Source organism: Danio rerio, chromosome 9 (assembly GCF_052040795.2).
Source record: "Danio rerio strain M-AB ecotype USA chromosome 9, GRCz13ab, whole genome shotgun sequence".
In the NCBI taxonomy this organism is placed as follows: Eukaryota; Metazoa; Chordata; class Actinopteri; order Cypriniformes; family Danionidae; genus Danio; species Danio rerio.
The window spans coordinates 22434372-22446625 of record NC_141029.1 but is presented as its reverse complement, the minus strand read 5'-3'; positions in this window follow the sequence as shown (position 1 = coordinate 22446625).

Here is a 12254-nt window from a genome sequence, read left to right as displayed (position 1 = left end):
TTAACTTTAAAAAACACATAAAAATTAAGCAATGTTATTGCTACTTTTGAACCATTGTCTTAAGTAAAATCACTGTGCATTGAGACGAGCCCCTTTTCCTTTTCTTCGATATGTTCAAATGAATAAACACATTCTCTTATTGACTGCATGATTCATTGTGGCTATTTTAATTTTAGTTTAGCAATTAATTTTTAAGCTAATTAATTAAACTAAAGTAACTCGCTATACATTTAAAAATAATAAGCTAACTCAAATAATATGGCTTATTTTTTAAATGTAATGCGTTACTTTACTAGTTATTTTAAATAGTATCATTACAAAACTAATGTTACTTGTAATGCGTTACCCCAACAATGTTGGGGACAAAAAAAAAGTGTATTAAGTTAAGTAAAAGTCTTTTTTTAACTCTTAAAAGATACAATGTTTATTAATTGCATAACTATTTTAATAAGTAATTTGGGGGAAAATACAAATAAATAATAAAATGTCATTTTAATTATTTTAATTACTTATTAACTGGATATTCTAAACTTTACTGTTTTGCACAAGTAATCATTTTTATTTAGAACAAAAATATTTACATGCATTCAAATATATTAAATGTTAGTGGATACAATCTTCTAAAAATATTTCATAAAAAATGTTTTTATTTGTAATTAGATAATTTGTTTTGTAATTCAATTTTTTTCAGCAGTAATAGCCATATTATTGTATATTACTTATTACTTTATTATTACTTATTTATTACTGTATATTGCTAATTATTAACAATAAGCAATGATCATTATTACATTCATTACAATTACAAAAACATTTTGAAGATGATTATTTTGGAATGATTTACAAACAATGAAATGAAGAGTTTAAATGCAAAAACCTCTAAATGCCATCTGAAATTTTCCTAAAATTAGTATTTTTTTCATCAGTCTCCTGTGTTTATGTTTAGTAATGACACTTTTACAGCAAAAATAAGTCATTTTCCTGCTCTTTAAAGTAAAATATCTCAACATAAACAAAGGAGGCTGAGAAAAACATTCATTTGTGATGGAAATTTCATACGGCACATAGAAGTTTTTGCATCTGAACTTCAAATATATGCAAAAAGTTTGACAGTAGTTATGGTTTATATCAAATCAAATGCATGTTAAACTGCAGATGAGACAATCTTGAGTACTTACATGTTCAAAGATATGCTAACCTAAAAAAAAATGATTTGCATATAATTAAATATCTCAAACTTTAGAGGACACAATTTTTTTAATGAATTACATACAAGAGCGGAGCAGTGGGGCAGTGAGTAGCGATGTCACTTCACAGCAAGAAAGTCGCTGGTTCAAGCCTCAGCTGGGTCAGTTGGCATTTCTGTGAAGTTTGAATGTTCTCCCCACGTTCATGTGGGTTTCCTCTGAGTGCTCACGTTTCCCCCACAAGTCCAAAGACATGCAGTACAGGTGAATTGGGTAAGCTAAATTGTCCATAGTGTATGAGTGTGAATGAGTGCATGGGTGTTTCCCAGTGATGGTTTCATTTGGAAGGGCATCTGCTGCGTAAAACATATGCTGGATAAGTTGGTGTTTCATTGCAGTGTGGTGACCCCGGATTAATAAAGGGACTAAGCCGACAAGAAAAGGAATGAATGAATACATTTACATACAATCAAATATATGTTTAATCTTACTATAGCAGACACAATATTGAGGTTGGATGTAAAACTGTTCGCACCCATATGCATCACGGATCCATCATGTTCACATTCTGCTGAGCAGACGAAAAATGAGGCCATTTAGATCAGCCTATGACTCAGTCCTTGAGCTGCCATAAGGGTAGAGTTCCTTTCTCTTGATTTAAGGCTGATTTACCAGACTAACTCACAGCGAGTGTCAATGCTGTTGAAGGCAAAAAAATCATGTGTGAGTCATACTGACGAACGCAGAGGCCAAGAGACTGGATCTGCTGTCAGTCAGTTTAAGAGGCACACATTTGACACCCTGACAGAAGTCAGTGTCAGAAAAAAAAGAGTTTCGCTCTGCTGAGTTTCTCAGTTTGCTCTGAGAATACGACACGGATCACTGGCAAAAAGAAGAATCGCCCTTAAACCTCAGACCATAGACAACAACAACAAAAAAGACTGGTTTAGGAGAAAATAATTCACTACAATTCTCTGAAGATAAAAAAAGAGGACAAAGATACTGGGATTGAAAGGTTTATCTGTTACTTTAAGAGCAGTAGAGGTGAGACCATCCTCCAGTGGGACTGCATAATGAGTCAGGATGTGTTCTGGGCCTTTGAACTGAAGAATGGTGGAAGATGACAGTTTAAATAAATGAATGGGATGCAGCTTTAACCTTGAGAAGTCCAGGCAAGGGCGAGTTGATTGGTTCCGCTGGACCAATGCGGCTGTCAATTGCATATCCTGTCACCAATAAATGTAGATAAGGGTGACTGTATCTGACATTCCAGTTAATGAGGCGATACAGCTCTCTCCCATTATGCAGGAGTGGGTTACAGTGACAGATGTATCTGTGAAGATATCTAGGTTAAACTAATTGAACGATAGTTAAAAACTTTCATTGGACAATATAATTAATCACCTGAATAAAATAAAACCAAGCAGATTGAAACGGTTAAGGTTAAACACTTGAGTGTTTGCCTCTGATTGGAAGGAAACAATTAAACAGCATCATTATTGTTTTGAAAATTCTCATAACACAAGCACAATTGCATTTCCATCCTAATGTTTGCATAGCAGTCACTCAAGAGGTTAACTACATGGACTTACATGGATAAAATATTTCCGAACTGAAACCCTTTCAAGTGTTTTAAAATGTAATAAAACACACTTTATTGTATTTATTTGTGATTGTTATTCAAATGTCAGAAGAGTTTTATGCTAGTGCGGAAGTTGGATATCAGTCAGTGTTAGAATAGCATGTCTGGGCTACATAAAAGTGCGACAGGAGATCTTGTAAAATGCTAATGATAGCCTGAAAGCACTGAAAGCCTATCTCCAAGCCTGCAACCATTTAAAGCCATGCCTCCTGAACACATAAATGCAAACTGGATAATTTCACTACATCATGTAACATTCACCAGAGAGAAATATTAATAGAACAGTTATTAGTAAGTGCAATGCCAAACTTTAAAAAGAAGGCTGTTGATGTTTGCCTGCCATTCATTGTCTGAACCACGTCCATGAATATGTAATTACATGTTTTGTTTGTTCGGACTGAATGTTTTGATTGGACAAACTATTCTTATACTTTTCACAGAATATTAAAATACATACTGTATAATTATGGACCACTTTAATTACAATTTAATAATTGTTATGAGGATGTGAAGAGACTTTCAACCAGCATTAGAAAGATGATTGTTTCTTAATTTAAACACCTATCAAATTCTCACCTATAAACCTTGCACCTTTAGAACCCAAACATGTAATGATACCTGACAAAACAGTAATAGTTCACCCAAAAATGAAAATTCTTTCATATGTTTCTCAAAATTGACAGAAAAATGTTGAAAACTCAAAACTATGTAAATTAAAACGTATCAAAATGAATTATGACATAATTTATATTTTTGGGTGAACTATCCCTTTAATAGTTAAAAGGAACTGCATGTTTACCTGTATGAGTCCACAGTTGATGCCATCTCCTTCTGACACATGGAAATTAACTCTAGTTGAAGAGATTGTGTCTTTGTGAGTCGCAGGACTGCCTGTTCTTCTACCAATGGAGAAAGTATAATGGCCGACATGTATCATGTGTGCTTTGATAACCATTTGCACTGTAGCCTTGATATCAGAGATTTTCAGAGCTGTACAGGCAAATGACTTTGCGGATGCAGAATGAGAAGCAAAGCAAATCAAAACTATAAAAAAGAGATCACTCTAAAACTAATGTTTTATTGTAAATGTGCATCAGCTATCGAACAATTCTAGTACATTCCGAATGGTGACATCCATTCAATAAATGACCTCTTATGTTCCTCCCTGTTTACTTATGTATTAGGCTTTTTTTTAACCCTTGGAGGCTTGCCTAAATGAGTTGATGATTGGTTGGACAGTTGATATTGTGGTAAATAAAGGCAAGGCAAGGCAAACCCTATTTATAGAGCACAATTTTACGCAACCATAGTTGATCCAGTGTGCTTTACAATAAAAGTATACATTTAATTTAAAAAAATTACGAACATGGCTGTTTTTAATGATGTAGTACTTTTGGATTTATTGGACTGGGAAGTTTTTTTCCACTGCACCAAGATAAGGTGTTGATGTTCATTTGCCCACTGTAGACTCTTTCAATGGTGGACAGGGGCCATTGTAGTCACTCTGATTGGTCACTCTGTGGCTATACAACCACAAGGGAATCCAAAGCATTGTGTGTTGTGACATTCCTCCCACAGCCATCATTAAACTGTTGTGACTGTAGAATGTTGTTGGGATTGTGGTTTGTCCCTTCTCTGACCATCACTGGTAAATTCAATAATGAACAGTTCAAAGAATAGTTCAGAGATAGTCTAAACCAGTCAGCTTTCATAATAATGCTTGACCCTTGTCAAAAGAGACTTTTCCAGCATGTAGTACCAATAAATCAGTCATAGGAACTACCCATCGTGCATGGTTCTACAAGAACTAATTTCCCCCTGGACCATTTTCCTGGTTGCATTCGCATCATATAGGACTTCTGAAGTGATGAAAGCCAGCAGACAACAACTGTATTCAACGCATTTTACATTTGAAAAATTGAGAATATTATTTTTTAAAGGGCACATAGTTTACCCCTTTTTTATGATTTAATATTAATATTATGGTTCTTCTGAGTGTGCCAGTTTAGGTTCAGTTCAACACAGTTCAGATGTTTTTATTATGATGTGTTAAAAAGTGTCATGTTGGGGGCGTTTACACAGTTAGCTGTTTTAGGGGCGTGTTGCTTCACATGAAAATTAGTTTCGGCTTCTGAATGTAACAAGGGGGCAGAGCCAAAAGCTTCCACGCTCTGTGTTTGCAACAGACAGGGAGAAGCTAAGCTAAGCATTCAGCATTCAGCCGTACATGTACAACTCGGACACAGAACAAGTAGAGAGTACAAATCATTTGTGTCTTTGTATAGTTTGTATAGTCTCGGTGTACAAGTGCCGAGCTTGTACACCGAGACTGATAACCACACACACTGAATTAACTTTGACTGAGACACCGAATGCGCCATGATACGGCACACCAGACACTCTCAGTGGCACGGCAGAAACATGAAGTGTCCCGAATCGTCACACCTGTGCAAACGACCAGGGCAAACACAACGGTGCTGCGGCTGCCGAGCCGCCAACCCGAAGCTCCGCCGCGTGCACCCCGACAGAAACCCACGCCCAGAACTCCTAAATGCACTGCACCGCACCACGCAAAAGGTACAAGCAATAATTCCGATTAGAGCGATATTGTGGAGAATATTGATCTTGTGTTGAGCCCAATGAGCCTTTCATTTAAAAATAGAGCAAGAGTGTTCCTTTAGTGATATCGCTTTGACTCACACGCTGAAAATGGCGGACGTGAAACAAGAAACGGAGGATATGATCGTGACGCGCGGCTGTCAATCAATATTGGTGGGCGGGGAGACCGCTCTCCTATGTGAAGTTGCAGTCGGTCTGAAAACCAAGTAAGCCGAAGGTCTGATGGAAGCACTTTTAGCTAAGCTTAGCATAGATCTTTGAATCCTAGATGATGAGCATCAAAAATTTCAGAAAAGAGTTGTGATCATTTTCTTATTTTAGACTTAGTTACTATTGTGTACTGAAACTGACAGAAAATGAAATATTTCAGTGACCCGGAGATCGACTGAATGGATAAAAGAAAAGCTAAAACTCTAGGGCACAGGTATCAAATCTTGTTCATAGAGAGCCGCTGCTCTGCACAGTTGAGTTCAAACCCCAATTAAACACACCTGATCAAACTAATTGAGTCATTCAGGCTTGTTTGAAACCTAAACTGTGCAGAGCTGCGGCCCTCCAGGAACTGAATTTGACACCTGTGCTCTATGGGAATCGTATAAAGAGCCTTCAAAAAGAGTGTTCCTTTACATAAACATTTTGAAGTGGACACTAATCATTCAGCTGAAATTGTACTTTTAAGCAACCTCTATGATTTGAAAACTACACATGCAACTTTGATACACCAGACGGGGACTCTAACAAGGACATTAAAACACTCTAGCATCCGAGAAGCAGAGAAGGACAGAGAAACCCAGAGAAAGTAACGATAGTAATCTCGCCTTGGGTGACAGAAAGTCTTGAAACGGCTCTGCTTGCTTCAATTATATTATGATTTTGCCAACATTTGGCCATGACTAGTTTTGATACACTTAGCAAAAATGAAATGAAGCCTGAACACAGGAAACAATACATGTTTAAAGTCATCTTAATCATGATTTATATGCTCATCAATAATGTATTAAATATGATGACTGCCCTCTTCATTAGGTGTTTTTAAAACTGCCATCTCTTCTTTAATTGTACAAGTGAGCATATATGTCTCTGTTACTAAAAATATCCGAGGTGCCCAAAGGGAACTAAACACTATGTTATGCAAGTTGTCCTGGAAACCACATTTCTCCTGGTGAATGAATTATTGACAAACTGCTAATGTTAACTAATCCAACTGAATAATTCAGTCGCAACACAGTCCCGGATTCAAAACTATTTGGCACACACGCCAAATTCTCTCCTCCAGTGCTTTTGTACGCGTGATAAAGAAGCTTTTAGCTCGGGTTGTCAAGCTTTGTCACAACAATCTGGTCTCGGCAATGTGACATGACATGTTGCTGACAGGTGAGGAAGAGTCTTCACCTTGTGAGGGATTGATGGGAGATTAGAGATCCAAAGCAGACTTTAGTCACATACTAATGGATACGCCAAAAGCGCAGGCAGAATGTGCACATCAGACAGGACAATTACAAAGTAGGAAAAATAACAAACAGGAAGATAATATGTGTAAAGACCTTGCGTGTGAATGATAAATGAAGTGTAGATAAAGAGAAGAGCTCATCGGGGTAAACAATGCCAAACAAGACAATGGATGGAGAGATGACAAAATACAATAAAACGGGAGGCAGCTGAACGATTGAGTGCATCCAATATCCACAGATACCATAGCAAGCAGTTCTCGAGCCCATGAGGATTACATAAAGCCATTCAAAGAAGAAGAGCACACCGAGGAATTCCGGATCTCTCTGGAAAACTGGCAAAGAGTTAACGAGGCACATCATTAGTGACATCTTCTGGATGACAAACAAGTAAGCGTGTGCTTATGTCAAGAAGCCAAATGCCCTGGACTAAAAACTTAGTCTTGTGTGTCCTTAAATGTATGGGTCAAAATTATGAATTTTCTTTTTTGCCAAAGCTAATAAAAAATTAAGAGGGGTTTTGATGCAAACGCACCGAGAGGGGTCTGAATGCAGACCTGGTGCAGTGCAATGTAAGCTGCACCCAATGCTTTTTAAAATACTCACCTAACTCCACCCCTAACTCTACCCGTCACAGTGACGTCACGCACTCCATTGAGTGCATTGTGTCTGACATTGCTTTGCTAAGTGATATAATCTCAGCTTGCATCATAAAGGCTGCATCCAGATGGAACGCACCCCAGCGGCGAACTTTGTGATTTAGAAGCCCTAAGCATCTCCAGGTATGGGGCCCTAGCAATTTTGGAAAGTAAACAATGTTAAAAAGTAGGCTTCTCCCTATCTACCTCACACTCTACCTACCTCTATCTCAGCTCTAGTCTAATCGCTGGCAGACGGGCATTGTGTTGCCAATTCAATAAGAAGTTGCTAGATGACGCCGCTCGTTAATTTGCATATTACCGACGTCATCGCATACAACGTTTCTGTTTAACAGCCTTTGGTTAATAAAGGGGTATTTTTTTCAACTTAACTTTTTAAAAACTAAATGTATGGACAACAGACTGTTATATTATTAATAAATGAAGAGTTCAGATGCAAAAACCTCTAAATGCTGTCTAAATTTTCTTCTAAAATTAGCATTTTTGTCAAGCTCCTGTGTGTAGGTTCAGTAATTTCACTTTTATGGCAATTATTAAGTTCTTTGCATTTACTTTAAAGTGAAATAACACAAACCAAACAAGCGAAACTAAAAATGTTTAGTTTTGATGGAAATTTCAGACGGCATTTAGAGGTTTTTGCATCTAAACTCTTCAAAAATAGCTTTGCTAAACGTTTTATTGAATTATGTTGGTGATTGGATGTGTGTTGGATCAATTTTTTAGCTTTACAAAGGATAATTAAGACCTGTTTAAAATGATTTAAGACCTACAAGACAATATTTCAGTGAATTTCAGACATTTTAAGACCCTGCAGATACCCTGTAAGCACAATCTTCAAACATATGTGTATCATGGTGTTTCCATTACGCATTTTTAAGTAGTATTCTACAAAAATTAGCAGATGGTAAAAGCAATATAATTATTTGGGTAAAAATTCTATATACAAGCCACAGAATTGATGCCTTTACATCTCTAAGAAACAGTCAGAATAGAATTGCTAAAAGAAACATCAAATAAATGTGTCTAAATTAAGTTATCTCGGGCCTACAGCATCTTCACATTTAAAGTAGACTGGGAACCGAGATTTTTTATTTATATATACAGACTTGACACGTGTAGTAATGCAAAGATGAAGGACATGTATCCCATATTTTGCACAAAAACTGTTACAAATACTACAGGTTCACCTTTATGAATCTGGGTAAGATATGATGATACTTTAGAACTCTTGCAGCTTGCATGTTATTAGTATTATGTTATTAGGCCTAAAAATAATAGCAGTTTTAAATACTGTATGCAGCTTTAAATATGGCGGTACGCTTTATTGCTAATTTAATTTAAGTCTTCATTTTTTATATATTAAGAAGATAGCCTATGTTTACATTTACATTCCAAGTTGAAAAGGAACTGAGTTTATTCAATGACCCATATGTAGGCTAAATATGTAAGCTTGCGCCAACCAATTTATTTTACATAAATGAAGCTATCCATTTTGCTGGATCTCATCTTCAACTTTCTTCCCCCCACAAATGCTCATCCTCATCCTAACAGTCATTTAGATTGTATCCAGGTCATGGCATCAGTGTAACAGACTCTCCCCCTACGAAGAGGCTTGAGTCTGCGATGCAATCTGTCAAACCCTGCGAATATAGATTAATGCATGGCTATTTTAGCTCAGAATGCATTATGTGTCTCACAAATGAGATTCTTTCTGATCTTCTCTGAAATGCTAATTAGATATAACACTTCTGTATCAGTCAAAATAGATTTTATTGATCGTTTAGACTGTGTGTGGGTGAGTGTGATTTCACCAAGTAGGACATGTTTACTGTATGTATTGGTGGAGAGTGGGGTAAGATGAGCCAAGTGGGCAAGTTGACCCAACCCCTTTATCCAGGAAAAGCATTTAAAATAATTGTCATGTGACCATATATTTGAACTCTGTTGCTGGATCATGTAAAGGAGAAGCATATGGGAGAAGTGGTATACTATAAAAACAGTTTTTGTCTTGTCAATATAAGATTATAGCATTTCAGAAGTAATAGCTATACTACATCTACAAAATATATATCAAGATCTTAAACTATTCATGATGCATGTTGGTGATCTACCCACATTTAAAGCCATGAAAAATTGTTTAGCAAAGTATTTGAGTGACTAAATAATGAGCTTGTCCTTTTTTAAAATGGCACTTATGGGGTAAATTGAGCCAGTGTTTGAACTCGTTCTGTTGTTTTTCTCAATGAGTGATGTACTGAAGAAGCTACCTCAACCTCAGAAACTTACAGTAATTTTCAAGCTGAAGCAAACACATTGCTTGCTAACAATAGGACAGTGAAATATTAAAGATTTATTAGCAAGCTTTAATCAATATGCAATATAATATTTGAAAAACGATATGAAAATATAAATATATCTAACATATTTTCAAATTATTTCAGGGAAATTAAAGTATCACTACACTGTAAAACCCAGCAGTCAACTTTAACAAATCAAATGAGTGTAGTTAACTCAAAGTTGACTGAAAGTTAATTCTACTCTTTTGAAAAAAGTCTTGAAGGTAAAGAGTTACTTAAATACCTCATTACTTCAACTTAAAAAGAATAAGTTCACAGTACTCATCTACATACCTTTTTTTTTTTACTCAAATGGTTTGTTGCAATCAATTTCCTCAAATGGTTTGAGTTGCCTTAACTTTTTGGGTTTTACACTGTACAAATTCTGGAAATGAACATCATAATACAACTCAGACATTAAATGTAAATAATAATAAAAATACTACTACTACTAATAATAATAATAATAATATAAACACATTTAGATAGTTTAATCAATCTAGAAATACATTGAACAATCAGGGATATAAAAAACACTTCTTTGCTGCGTCTTATTGCTTTCTTTACATGGCTCGATTGCTTGGTCATAAAGTAGCATCCATACTAAAATCAGTGCAGATTTTTGAGGAAGAAACCCTGTATGTATACTCTGCTTGGTTTGAGATGACATAACTGAATTTCCTGATGTGCTTGAAAGGCCTGAAAAGGTTTTGCATTTGACATGTCATTCCATTGTTCACTATTCAGTTAGCAGGTCAGCCATTGTTAGTAGGGCAGTTGCTCTTAATTTCACTAGTCTTAATTTTTTTTAAGTAATCTTAAAGTAATTTTAATTTAATATCAGACTAAAATGTTTATTAGTATAAAAGAACAAATGATAGTTAAATAATGTATTCTACTTAGGTTTTATAAGAAGTATATTATATTTAACATTTTAATTGGGTTTGATTAAGGTTTAGAGATGGTCAGCTTACCCCAAGGCTGATCAGTTAGCCACTGGCATAGATCAATTTAACCCTAATCTTAGGTAAATTGAGTCAAATGACCACTTTTTTTTTTTTTTTTAAATAAGCCATATCTTTAAAATGTTTGTCCTTATGCATTATCAACATGCATTATCAACATTTCAATAAAAAAAAATCCTGAAAAGAATTAAAATACTTTAATTCGGCCTTCTTTTCCCTTGTCTTAAGCACCACAGATTTAAAAAGTGGCTCAACTTACCTCACTCTTCACTATGGATAAAAAAGTTTTCATCTATATTTACATATACTATATATACCATGAGCATGTGTGTGCATTAAATATGGTTGCCCTAAATAGCCTAGGTAAAGGGTATGGGTTACCTAAAATGAAGATGACTACATCAGGTTTATTTTAGAGAACTAAAACATAATATACATAAAAGTCATAATATAAATACATGTTTTACTTATCTGAAAAAAAAAAATCAAACATATATTGCCGTTGACTACATTTAAAGACCAAGAGTTTTTAATTATGCTATGTGAAAGCATTGGTCACACTTTACATCAAACTCAAATTTTGGAGGGCCGCAACTCTACAGTTTTCCTCCAACCCTAATCAATCAAAGCTGATCCAACTAATCAAGGTGTTCAAGACTACTAGAGACAATTTAGCAGGGGTGAGTTGGAGTTGGTTGGAGCTAAACTATGCAGAGCTGTGGCCCTCTAGGAATTGATTTTGAGACCACTGCTTTACATTAAGATTTCATTTGTGACTGTGTTTACTAACATGGGCTAATTATGAACAATACTTGTAAATAATTTATTAATTATAGTTATTTACATTCATGTTTGTTAACATTAGTTAATGCACCATAAGTTGAGATGAACAAACAATGAACACTGTAATTTTAATGAACTAGAACTACTGTAACATGAACAAATACTGTAATAAATCTGTAATAAATAATGTATTGTTTATTGTTTGCATTAAATGCAATAAATAACAATAACTTGGAATATGGAACAACTGTCTTTACGTTGTTTTTATCTGTTCTTATATTATTTGTTTTTATTTTGTTTATGCTTTTCTCTTTTATACCTTCTTATGTAAAGCACTTTGAATTGCCACTGTTTCTGAAATGTGCATTATAAATAAACCTGCCTTGTCTAATACAACCTTATTGTTAAGTGTTAGAAAGCCTTTGTTTTTCTGACCAACTGACATTTCATGAAAAAAAATGCTACAAATAATATTTAATTAGAAATTTCTAAGTAATTGTATCACACTTTTATAGAATAAAACAAATATTATAAATTTAAATAAAAACATCCTTAATAAATCCAGCAAATCCAAATATGCCAATGCAACTTTTGATTATTATTTATTTAGCTTAA